The 14,109-nt window shown below is 39.3% G+C and overlaps 1 protein-coding gene across 2 annotated transcripts in view; it reads right to left on the reverse strand.

Moving 5' to 3' along the window:
• ZBTB16 (zinc finger and BTB domain containing 16) overlaps nt 1-14,109 on the reverse strand; it is a 127,474-nt gene that overhangs the window by 41,426 nt on the left and 71,939 nt on the right. The gene's annotated exons all lie outside the window — the stretch shown is intronic.

Consider the following 14,109-nt stretch of genomic DNA (forward strand, 5'->3'; position numbering starts at 1 on the left):
AAGCTAAAGTTGTTTTGGTGCTTAATACTAAATGCTTTGACATATTTCCACTATCATTTGTGAAGCTTTGGGTTTCTCAACAAATATGTCAAGATTTTTTGTTTATATTACAGTTTAAAGATGATTATCTTTAGATGAGCTGTGGTCAGGCTGTATGGTTCACTGTAGAGTGTCAGTGCTTCTTCACATGAATGGGTTTTCTTTTCCCAGCAGATAAACAATTGGAACGTGTGTGTGTCCTAGTGTTGATTACAATAAACCTTATTATTGAATAGCGAATGAGTTAACCATCATCTCCACTTAAACCTCTCCAAAAAAAGAAAAAAAAAACATTTGTGTCATCTAAATTCTTTGGATTTCAAAAACAAAGACAGACATTTTGCTAACAAGATCTGCATGAGCGGTCTGATGAGAAGAACATTGTGTTCCAAAACATTTCTTCCGAAATAAAAAAATAAAAACATTAAAAAAATATTACACACACGCCAGTGCTGAGAGAACAGGGAGTACAGACAGCAAATGCTTTATGGCAGGCCCTTTGTACAGTCTTATTTACAGTACTCCTTATCAGTACAGGAACAGCTCCGCTTGCCAAATTCAAAAAGCCAGTACTGAGTGTTCCCTGTGCTTCATTTTTTAAAAAAAATAAATTGTCAACAAAACAAGAAAGGAAAAGGAGGAAACAAAAGCTCGACTCAAGAAGGCAATGTGTGTGCATAATACAGCCATTTCCATTGATTGTCAGACTGCAATTAACATTCACCAACTAGTCCTTCTAATGTTGGCAGTGATTGGAGTTGCAGTTCACCACTTGTCATGGTCACTTTGCAGGAAAAATTTCAATGGGCATCACTGCTTTTTCAGCAAAAGACATTCATTCACTCGGTGAAGAAGAGCAGGGCGGACAAATCTTCATTAATACGGTGGTCGACTGCTTTAAGTTAGCTATTTGAACATGTCATTACCTCGATTTGTTACACTTTTGGCTTCATTTGAAATCAGTACTTAATATCCTTTAAAAATATTGTTCTGGCACAAGTTGGCATCCTATGCATATTTCAAATGCACGAGGATTCCTTGAGTGCAGCCAATAACTGTACTTGAGAATCAGGAAGGTGGCGGCACTGTTAAACCAGAAGAGAACTGAAGGTTAGTACCCCAAGATCAATAATCTTAGTAACAACAACAACAACAACCTGTGTTGGGTCTCCATCAGCAAGTTAAAGGACCACTTAGTCTCAATTAAGTTGTTATAGTGTGAGAAAGTCCCTGGCACCACTGAGATGTTTCCACTGTAAAGGAATGGTTTAACCCCAAGGTCTTCAAGACGGCATCTGATTGCTCTGCCCCTAAACTTCCGCTCAATGTTGGAGGTTCAATCGGGAAGCCTTGGATTGGCAGTCACTGATAGGCTTAGAGTGTCAGCTGATGCTCCTAGGCTATCACTAGCGCCCCACAGAGAAAACAACAAAAAGGTGCATGTACCAACATTTGAGACATAAATGTATTCAGTGATCCAACATCTTCCATACCTCCATTAGCAACTCTAACCAAGAGAGCAATTACAAAAGAGTAGCAAGGTGGCACTACACTCCCTCACGCCTACAACATCTGTTCCCTCAAACCTCAGCGCAATGCTGGAGATGTCATCAGGGCAGGGGCACAACCGGTCACGTTTGGTGGTCATGCAAGGTGATACAATCATATTGGAAACTTAAAATATCCATTATACAGGCCATTATTGGACAGCGTATACAGTGTACTTCGAAAACAACTTTATATTCCTCCTCACCACTCCTGACAAACATGCGCATACTTATTAATTACCTTCTATTAGCTGCTTACATACTGATTCTCCTACACTTAAAAAAAACACATTGGCGCCTCCAATCAGGACCTTTTTTTGCATTTGACGAAGGTTCACATATACAGCATCGAAACGCATGTCAGGCTCTTTCCTATGGGTCACTTTTAACTTGCACACACATGGGCACTTCACTGCACGATACACATTTTTGTTATGATTGACGTTTTTCCTTTCAATTGTTTTCTTCTATGCCTATTTAGTAAGTTTAACAGGGAGAGAGGCTTTCTCTACTTTACTTTATCTGTCCTACTTTTGATTATTAGCGCTGCTGATCCTCTAGACAGTAACCTTTCTCCCTTTAGCATTTTTACCGGTGTTACGGAATTAAGGGGAGATCTAACACCCTATGCACTAAAGGGCCAGGACTAATTAAGCCTATATGTATATGGCAGATTTAGGCATTTAGCACTTCATCTCCTCACTTACTTAGGCATGGGAGTTTGTTATGATTTACGATTTACATTTTTTTTTCTTCTATGCCTATCTGGTAAGTCTCACAAGGAGAAAGGCTTTCTCTATTTCACTTTACTTTACCAGTCTGTCTACGTTTGATTATTAGGGCTGCCAATCTTTTAGACAGTGACCTTTCTCCCTTTAGCACTTTTTCTGGTGCTTAGGTACTAAGGGGAGATTTACTAACATTAGGGCTAGGACTAATAAAGCCTGTATGAATATTGCAGACTTAGGTGTTTAGTAACTTTATCTCCTCACTTACTTAGGCTTGGGAGTAGCCTTATAAGGCTAGTTTGGTATTTATGATTATTTGGAGTCAGGTTTTTCTGTATTGATACTTTGTTATTTCAGATATGTAGTGGTCTCCCTCTGGTTACATTGTTCCATACCACTGGATGCTTTGGTGCCTACGTCCTTATCTCCAGTCAGCATTATATTAACAGTTTATGAATTTTTGCTTCTTTGCTTCTGTAACATACTGATTCCCCTACACTGGAAAAACACATTGGCGCCTCCAATCAGGATCTGAATTCAGAAAGTCAAATCCATTCGAATCCTTGAGGAGCTGAATTTCTCATTGACACACTCATACCCGCGATACCTGGAAATCAGGGAACCCTGGATAAAATTTATGACACAGGAAGAGACCTCCTAGCATATCTATGAGTACGGCATCACAGGCAGCCCCTCGGCCCCCCCGGCCGGTACATATGGTAGGCAATAGGTGCTGAATAAGCCTTGAACCACCGTATAGAAACCTTGCCGCAAATTAGCACTATACATCATGGCGTACCTCCCACGCCGTAAAGTAATAAGGGGATAGGATTTGATAGCTCTCTTCCATTTTAGTGACTGAGGCATGTCCTGGAACCTGGGCCAGGCCCACAGAACACAGAAGGTGCCTTGGTGACAGGTGTGCAGTCACTGTAGCTCTCCTTAAGGAGTGACAGCCGTGCTATCATGATCAAGCATTTTCAGGAAACTATGACCCCTCCATGACACTGTAGATGTCTCTGTATTGACTTTCGGGAGTTATTTCTGATGTTGAGATGTAACAGTCATGTTGATTATCATCAATGCATATTTCTGTATGTTTCCTTACAATCCTTGCCTTTTTACTTGTAATGTCTACTTTACAAAAATAAAGGCTTTAAAAAAAAAAAATGTAGTCAGTGAATAACTTTTTTTTTTTTTTTTTATAAAGTTGATTCCCCTACTCCCCCCTCCCCCAATTATTTCTGAAGACAAAATATTAATATGGACACACACACAAGCGCCAGTATTTTGCAGCGTCCCTTTAAATTATACAGTTCTTTCTTAAACATGAGTTATGGTTCCAGCCAGGCAGGTAAACAGTTAAGATATTGAATTTATTTAGGGCAGTGCTGGGGCTCGGAGGTTTTCTGCCAAGTCCTGGCTATTTATGAGTGCACCTTATGATTTGCTGCCACTTGAGACACTAACTATATTAACACTGAGATTTATTGCTGGGACAGAAGCCAGTGACCTGGTACAAAGTGTCCCCAACTTCCACACCATGCCAGCCAGTTAGCAGCTGTGGGAGGTCGTAATGGGTATACTGGAATAAGGGATGTGTTTTCTTTTTGTGAACAGGATATCAGTCAAGTGACATAAACTTTTGGCAAGTTAATTGCTTGTTGACATCAGCAAACATCCTGAAATACTTGTTGTAATCTCCTAAACAGAGCCTAGACAGATCATAAGGACAGACGCCTCAATTTCAATTGCGATGTTCCTTAACGGTCCTTAAATACAAGCCTTCCCCAAGAACACAAACTATTCCTGATCAATTGTCCATAAAATACATATTTCTCCCCTCCCTCAAATATCCTTCTTACATATCACTTTATTTCCTAAGCCCTGCACTGTCAAGCAAAGAGCTACCTGGTCTCATTTGGTCAGAGTGATGTGCCGTGCATCCCAGATAAGAGCTCAAACCCTGGTTATAGTGCTTGGAGTGTACCTTCAATATCTAAACCACACGTGCTTATTTAAGGAAAAAATTAAATACAAATTATATATATGCAGCTGCACCAGGGCCCTGCAGATGTTAGGGGCCCATCAGGTAGCCGCAGGTGTTAGGGGTCCATCCACTTAGGGCAAATTCAACAGGAAGGCAGATGTGATGAGGAACCTGGTCGGGTGCTGCCACCCTTTAGTAGTGTGACCAGGCTCCTTTAAATGTACAAAGTACCTGACCACTTGCTACTTCCTCTCAGCTTACAGAATGCATGGGATAGGAGGACAGAGCACAGAGAGGGAGAAGAGAGCGTACTGTAGAGAGCATACTCCCATTAGCCTCAGCCAGCCCAGGAAGCTACCCTCCTGCAGCCAAAAGACTAAAATATGTAATTTGAGACTTGTGTATATGTCAGTGTGCGTATGTGTTGATATGTGTGTGTGTGTCACAGTGTATGTATCTGTATGTTCAGGTGTGTATCTGTGTCACTGTGGGTGTGGCTGCACTTGTGTTGTGAATATGTACATAGATCACAACATTCACATTCAAACACCAATGCTACATACAAATGCAATCAGATGCCCACACTAAAAACAAACACACTGTTGCAATTAAACACCAACACTACATACAAACAAACCCCTGTATTAAAATGCCAACATTATATACAAACACAACCCTGCATTAAAAACACCCAAACTACACACAAATGCATCCAATCACTCAAACACAAACACCACATACAAACACATCCCTGTATTCAAACAGACTACACCACTTCTTTCAAGTGGCAACAGTCAATACAAATAGACCCAAACCTTCTCTCACACACACACACACACACACACACACACTCCATACAAAAGCATGCTTACATTCAAACATACAAACACTGCCCACATAGACGCTTTACCCAAGGATGGAAAAATGGTAGATCCCTAGCTGGCAACACATCGTGAGAGATGTATGATGGATGGAAATTTACCTTTGGCACCCCTGGTACTAGATGGTGCCAAAAATAAATAAATAAATTGTATCTGCGCCCTCTCTACAGTAGTTCTGCCACTGGCAGCACTGGATCTTCCAGTCTGCCACTCGACGGCGAGGGTAGAGATTAGCGTGAGGAGGTGACTACAAGTCCTCTCATTTTTTTCCACCCTTGCTGTCGAGTGACAGAATGATTTTGGAGCCAAAAAAGTAGTGAGGACTATAAGCAAAGCTGAAGGGCATCAGACGTCTTCTGATTATCGTTGTCCTCTATTTGCAGAATTGTGGAAAAAGTTTACTTCCTCATTTAAAGACTTCTAACAATAGACATAATTTCAATAAACACACAAAATATTTACACACAATTTTGTTCTGCCCTGGGCAACCGTAACTCTGGTAATGCCAACAAAAAAATATATCTATATATAATCAATTAGTAAAATCATATATATATTTATATTTTTTTTCTTTTATTATTAATTATTTTTTTTTTTAGATTCATGACGGAAAACAACAAGAACATCATGGGATCTGAACAACTATATCTAGAAGAGAGGCAGATAAACACACACGCATCCATAATGGCCCCCGGCTTCTTTCCAATCTATTTTCTGCTCAGCTGGCTTTAAATGAAGTTATTATGACTCATTAAAAGAGCCGCAAGCCAGTGGAAGTCAGCCAATTACAATTTTAAATTTATCTTGTTCTTTGGGGTTTGTGTTGCAGCTTCCCTATCCCTCTTTGCACTTTTACTACAAGCCCTCAAATAAATATATACAAGTGCAAAAAAAAAATAAAAAATTCTTAGCAAAAGTACGGATCAGCTGTTTAACTATTTGGATTCCTGAAGGTGTACAACCTATTGAAGGCTAACTGGAAAACAAAAAAAAAGCAGAAAAATCACATTAAAGTGACATGATAATTTGGCAAAAAAAACAAAAATTAAATACAAAGCTACAAATGAAAACAAACATGTCCTACAGAATATTTAGATCATTAAACTGGATTTGTAGCCGATATGAAAAATCGACTTTACAGACCGCGCCAAACTAGTGAATTCTGCTGTGAAGTATTTCATTTGCCTATAAGTTGTGCTTGATTATTTCATGAATAATAAGTACCTTTCACTATACCACTTTAATAGGTACCTGGTGGCATTGGCCCGTTTCCGGCACACATTAATTATTTCATCATTAGAGGTGTCCTTACATGGACCTTGAAGATGAAGCAAGGTTACAAAGTTTCAACACAGGTTAAATATGTGTCATCACAGTTTGGAAACCGACTCCCTACAAACGGGATTTGCATTTTTAATTTAACAATTAATTGGTGTTCAACACATTACTGTAATGTACATTGCCTTGAACTCTATTTATTCTTTTACAAAACTCCAACCGTGTTAGATTTTCTTTGTTAACCGTGTTTTGTGTAAGTAGATATAAAATTGTTCGAACATGGGGTTCTCTTTTGGTTTTTTTTAACCATTTTAGCCAACTAATGAGCATCCGTGGCTCTAGATTATATTGAAGGGAATTGCAGTCCACAAACGGTTACCCAATTTTGCACGAGTTCCATCCAACCTACTGGCTTTTAGAATTGTTTTTCTATAACTAAATCTTTAAAAAAAAAAAAAAATACAAACCATAAAAAAAATAAAAATTCCTTAAGGTCTATGAATAAAAATAAACTATTCAGGATTAATAAATAAAAGGGCTTGTGTTTTCCTTAGCTATTTATTTACCATGATATTTTGGTTGTTCAATTTCTAAAAAAAACAAACAAAAAAAAAAAAACAAGATTTTTTTTTTTGTTATACCATAGTTCAATCTACGTAAATAAAAATATCACAATTTCAGTGAGCGTATCCTTTAACGTAAAACAAGCGATGTACGGTACCATTCCAGCGCAGACACAGCACTAACTACTGGATGTTCTCAGTGTTCTGAGAAGGAACAATGCTGGATTGAGCAGACTGTGTTCTACTCTGAGAGCACAGTGTGTACTGTACATAGCATAAAAACTCCAAACAGCCTCTAGACACAGGCTGCTTCCATCCGCCATCAAAACACTTTGTCTTGCATACAAAAATAAGACCCAGAGCTGTATGGAATACAAAATAAGCCCATTACAGTATGGGAGGGAGATGGAGGGGGACAAGAGCTGCTACTTAGCAACAACACAGAGCGTTAAACCTAGCTGCCTGGTAGGCATGTGATAAACAGTAGTGGAAAATCTTTTGCCTTACCTGGGACAAATGATGACTTCCCATTTTGTGCCAGGGTGGGGGCTATCATGCATTGCAGACACTCTACATCAAAATAGGCAGCAACAACACCCATTCACCCGGACACACACAGAAAACTAATTATTTAAAAAAAATCTTAATGCCACAATTTATTCCAACATTGGGGAGTCAATAGATATAAATAGGATTTAAGTTCTCTGACACCTTAGGAAGGTGTTTGGTCTCTGTGCACTGTGGTTAGGTTTTTTGATATGCTGTAGATAAAGCAAGAGAGTGACAATGTGTTTGGATCAGGCATGCAAGAGTTACAGATGTTCTGTGATCACTTATTTTAGATCAAGAAATGGAACAAACAGTTGGTCATCCAGGGTTAGTGTTTCATTTTCCACCTGTTTAATTAATACAATTATCTCCTCTTATTAATTTCATTGATGAAATGCTCTCACATTGAGAAAAATCCAAAGTAAAAGGTATGATTAGTTTCTAACCTGCAATAAATATTCATAATGGTGGGAATGGGGGGGGGGGGGGTGTAGCTAAAATCATTGTGGTATGTTTAACAAACACGCTGTACATGACCGTGCAAAAAGCCGAATAAAAGGTGCGAAGTGCAAAAAAAAAAAAAAGGTTAACGATCATAGATCTAATTAATTTGAATTTTGAAGTCAACGTTGTTTTTTTTTATATGGAAGAGAAAGAATGAAGATATCCAAATGACTTCTCTAATAAAAACCAAAACTAGCTTATTGAAGATCAGCAGGTAAAACGAGAAGTCAAGTCATGAATGCAGCAACAATAAATCAAACATATAGAATATTTTCTCTTATTTTTTTAATAAAACCTTAATACACAAATAGAGAAAAATAATACAAAAAGAAGATCATAAATACAGAGCCCCTCTCTGCTCTTAATAGGTTCTGTAACCCCCTGTCCATATTAGTTTATGAAATATGTCTTGTGTGAGCTGTGCCAAAACAGGAGCTCAAACCACACTGAGCCTCTCTCCGGCTGTCAAGGCACGAATAAAATAATACAACGCAGGGAGGAGGAAGGGAGGGGGTGTGTGTATTTTTCATCAGACTGTGTATAATTTATAAACAGCATTAAATAGTTTGTGCTGTCACCCCCTCCTCCTTGTGCGAGTCCCGCCCCTGTATCAGGGTTGGACGGTACTCAAGCCTGCATTAATTTCGGCTCTGGGTACAGTGTGTTCTTGGATTCACATCTGCGAGTGATCATAAACGCTGTGGAATGCTGGCAGAACATCCAGACCTGCCAGAGCGCCCATGACATCACTCTGGGAAAAGGCTGGGGTGCCGGCCGAGGGCCAGGAACTGGCCTGGAGCTGTGGACAAATAATGTGCACCCCCAACAAAATATTATTATATAAACACACAGAGGATGTTTTTTAAATAACTCATAAAAATTAGATTGTATCCATGCTTTTTGTTTGTCTGAAATAAATATATATTTAAGAAAAAACAAAACAAAAAAACAAAGTGCTACAGAGGATGAGGAACAATCTTGGCTTCACACACAGCAAACCTAGAGTCTAGTCTGAAGAGCTTACAATCTGACTACTGTTAACTACATACGATTTTTTCTTATTGTAATTTTGTTTAATGTGAAGGAGGTCAATGACAATATGTCAAAGTCCAGGTGCTGCAGGTACTAGGTATGAAGATTTGCAGATTTTATGTCCGCTATGGGGGCCTACATTACAAGATGAGTGGGAATTGCACTGGGTCATAATATTAACCCTTGAACATAATTTGCAAAAGCATTTAATGAAATGACTTTTTAAAAAGTCTTATTTACTGGACTTGCATATTCGAACCAAGCACAGTGGAGTTACCTGTGGTCAGACAGGGCTTCCAGCAATCGCAGGCAGAACTGGCTTTGGTGGCGATTAAATGGAATAAATGAAGCATAGTGAATGTACTTCATCACTAAATGTCCATGGTTAAATTCTGTTATAAAACTAATACATTTGGATAAACTACCACTGAAAATAAGAGGATACAGAGATCTTTTGTTACAAAGTATCCAATTGATGAAATCATAATATTTATTGGTATCTGTGCTTTCGAGTCCATGGTAACTTGTGTTATATTTTTATTCATTTATAGGCCATTCTGTCTGTCTGCATAGTGCATTCTGGTCTTATGGGGCTAATGTCTTTCAGAATGCAGAGACGTACATAGCTCTATATTAATTTTGAGATACTTGCGGAGTTTAAAATGCGGATGAATAAAACCTTTACCAGCAACAGGTTGGCAAAGAATTCTGGGAGTTCGTTTCAGTGTAAGCCAATGTTGGGATATACGTTCTACTGCTGTTGAATTAAGCCATCCTCGCAAGTGCACACCACTACATTATTTAATGTAGTACTCTGTTACAACCTTAGCATTTTAATATTGCAGTTTGGATTTCAGAGATGAATCTAGTCATATCAGCTATGCTTCCTTATATTATGACATTTAAATTTTAATTCTCTACAATTTAGAGTTTAGTGAATTCACCAATCAATGTTTGCAGATTATGGAAGTTAAGCAAAGATTGGAAAGAGCCATCCTTGCTTCACGATTCCCAGTTAAAACAATACACAACTTTGAGAGAGGACAAGAAAAAAATAGCTATGGCTTACGTTGTTCTCCAGTTAAAAAAAAAAAAAAAAAAAAAAAAGTTAGGGTTACACTGGTACAGCCTGGAAGAGGTTTGTTAGCCCATCAACAAAACACGCAATGTCCACTGTAGTCTGCAGGCAGGAATGCAATGTACCCAGGGCTGTACTTCAATGACACAGGGACAATAAGGACATTATGCTTTATGAAGACCGATGCCAAGTAAGTACGACACAGAGTGATGGAGAGAGGACAAGAGTGGTAAACAAGCTTCTTTCGTTCTGTTTACATCGTGAATTCAGCTAATTAATACACATACAGGAGTATATCATCCACAATAAATTAACTAACTATTTGCTTACTAGTGGGCAAACTATCATAAACCCAGCATTTAATATTCTGCTCAGGGTGCCTGTAACAAATGTAAAAGGTTTAAGTGTAGTATAAAGGAATTTTCTTCCAGATAGAAACAGTGGATGGATCGGGCATTGGAATTAGCTCCATATATGATCTGAACTTTATGTTTTTATGGATCCATAAGTAATAGAAGATTGTAATATATAATCCAAACATCCATTGTATCCCCATAAAACTCTAGTTTAATAAACACTGCATCAGCAATGGGGATTGAAAATCAGGTTTGGAAGTTAAATTCTGTGTTAATGATAAACATTGGTTGGTGAAAGTGGACCTTTCTCCATAGATGCTTCTCTTCCCCAAACCAATGTACAAGTTTGCTAAAAAATTATAAAAGGATTAACATAAATCTCACAGGCTGCATCACACACCATCAAGAGTCCCCTTCCTGGTCTGTGGTTGCCTGAAATATCAGGTCACTTGTATTGGATGAGATGCTACCATGCAGTTTAAAGGGACTCGTCAATGCCCAAATACAATGTAAATTAAAGATCATTATTTATTAGATATAACCTAAAAAGGGAAACATTTTCACTGTGTATATTTATAAACAGATTGCACAAGCTGCAGATCTTTTGTCTGCTGCCTTTGCAAAACCGTCCCCTTCTAACCCCGCCCAGGCTTTCTGTGGCTGTCCAATCACAGACTTCTCAATGCAGCTCAATTAAAAGTTTTTGCAAGACAGATCAATTCCAGAGGGAAACAGAGAAAAGACACCCCAATTCTTGGTCAATTGCTGCTTCTTGAGTTTAGCTCCACTCAACTAAAAAAAACAGAAAGTAACAGGACTGATTGTATGATTATTAACTGTGTATGTGTCAATTAAAACCCGGATTCACAGTTGGCTTCCCATTAAAGAGAAGTATAAAAGGAAGCACCACCCAATTAAAGGCATCTTTTATTTTATTACATAAAGGCATCAAGTTCTATCAATACCAACCACAATATTGTTTATACACCTCTGTGCTGCCAACGCTAGCTATGCTGCTCACATGGCCCTCAGCATCATAGCAGAGCCAGATTAAGTTTGCCCATGGACCTACGCAGGTTGGCAAAATGGGGCCCTCTCCCTGAACCCTGGGCTAGGTTTCTGTGAATGATGATGTGTGTGTTTAGTGTTGAGTGTATGAATGTGTGGTGGATATTTAGAATTGTATGGGGGGAGTCTGAGGGTTGTATGTGTGGTAGCTGAATTGTGTAATGGTCCGGTGTATGCATGATGGCTTCATTGTGTAATGGTCCAGTGAAGTGTGAGCTGTATCCCTAGTGGTCCAGTGTGGGAGCTTCCTGATCTGCACCAGTATCAAGTTCAGATCACTTTAAGAGTGACCATGCGGTTCCAGCACTCTGAGTCATCAAGATATATTGGTATAGACCACAATGCACCCTCTGTGAGGTGAGGGAGTGCAGAGCCATGCAGGGAGATCTTTTGATCTCTCTGCAGATGTGAGAAGAACAAGCTCAGAATCACAGTTCCATGCCACATCCCCCCCATACACGTAACCTCACAAGCAGCCTCCAAGCACATACAACACCACAGGAAGCCACCACGCACACAACACCATGCTCCAGTCATGTTTTCTGGACTCACTCTTATTGAGACACCAGAAACAAATAGAACAGCAATCGCAAAGCAGACGTGTCATTAAATAAACAGGGCAATTCTCACTTGAGAGCTTTTCAGCAGGGCTCTGCTTATAGACTGGAAGAGCATTAGACTAACTTTGAGGGAGTATGTCGTTGGTGATGAATTGACATACTGCACATCTGACTCCACTCCTCCTATTGGTCTGCTCTGACTAAGTTCCCAGGCCGAATTTGTGTTCCAGTCCAGCCCTGGCTATCGCTATATAAAAGTCTTTAACTAGGAAGAACAATTTTGGGGAAAATAGGAATAGTTCTAAAAAGTGGGACAGTCACCATGGAAACAAATGGAATGTGTTTGTGTTGATTAATCCAGGTCTAGAAATTGTAACAATATTGCTCATTATTTGAAATACTTGTGTGTGTATATATACTTTGTTTTAGAACATCTTAAACTGAAATAATGAGAGGTCTCAGATTCTTCACACTCATTAAAGTTGCCTGTGCCCCCTGTCCCTTGTTAAATAATTTAGCTTAATGGGACATTCTACAGCTTTTGGGGTTGACACAGTTTATACATGTAAATTGCCAAAACAAAAAAAAAAATGAAAAAATTATGGGCTCATTTATTTTTTTTTATTTTTTTTAAAGGTATTTTAGAAATTATTCTCAAAATCTAGGATATTCTGTTCACAGTGCGTTTAACTATTCCCTTCTTCCAATGCACATTGCATGTTAAAGTGAAGTGACAAACAAACACTTTCTAAGCTCTGCTCTAGACAGTTCTCGCTTTTCTCCTCCCCGTGGTTACATTAGAGCAAGAAGGAAAATAGAAAAAGCATGTATCTGTAATCTTGCATGATGATACACTTGGCTCTCAGCACTGTACATACTGTACCAGAGTTCTGGCAGGATCCCAGGGCGGGCACAGTGCCAGCAGCACAATAACAAACCCAAACCACCAACGTAAAAAAAAAAAAAAAATAGGGAGGGAGGGAAGAAATAAAGAGGATAGTCAGAGAGCAAAATAAGAGACAGAGGAAGTAAAGAGAGACAGAGACAGGCATGGAATGGAGAGAAAGAATGAGAGGGCAATGAGGAGAAAAATGACAAATTGATAAACAGGGAACAAAGGGAGACAGAGGCAAAAAGCAAAGAAAAGATTGAGCAGACAGACAGGTAATAGGTAAGACAGGTGAGCAGGAAGCAGAAAGACAAAAAAGAGGGAGATAGAAAAAGAGGGAAGGCAGAGATAGAAATCGTATGTAGGCAACAAATTGTGAGGGAAGAGAGGCAGTGAGGAGGAGGGACAAAACAGGCAGACACTAAGCAAAACAGAGACAGTGGGCACATGGGGAAAGAGACAGAAACAGGCAGGTAGTAAGCAGACATGGAGAGAGATAGACAGACTGACGATAAGCAGAGAGTGAGAAAGTCAGACAGTCAGTGAGCAGACTGACAGTGAGAGAGCATGACAGACGGACAGTAAGCAGACAGGCTGGCAGTGGGCAGAGTGAAAGAGCCAGAGATAGCAAAAGTAGAAAGAAAGAATGACAGAACAAAGAGAGGATAAGAAAAGAGACTGTCAGAGTCAGGCAAGCGAGAGAGAGCATGACAGAGACAATCACATATTAAAGGAGAGAGACAGAAATGAAGGCATTTAAGACAGGGTGAGAGCAAAACAGAAATGCATAACTGACAGACAGACAGACAAACAGGGAACAGTTAAAGGGAGAAAAAGTGAGAGGCAAGGAGCAAAGACAGAATGGAAAGCAAGAGGAGACAGAGAGACAGATTCAGAGAAGGAAAGAGATGGGGGACAGGGGAAGGTAACAAAGACACTCAAGAAAAGAGGGCTGGGCGCAGAGAGAGAGACAAGCATCGAAGAGCGAAAGAGAGATCAGACAGCAAAGATAGAGAGAGAAGAGGGATGAAATGAGTGATAGACCAG

This window comes from Pelobates fuscus, chromosome 11, assembly GCF_036172605.1.
Source record: "Pelobates fuscus isolate aPelFus1 chromosome 11, aPelFus1.pri, whole genome shotgun sequence".
Lineage (NCBI taxonomy): Eukaryota > Metazoa > Chordata > Amphibia > Anura > Pelobatidae > Pelobates > Pelobates fuscus.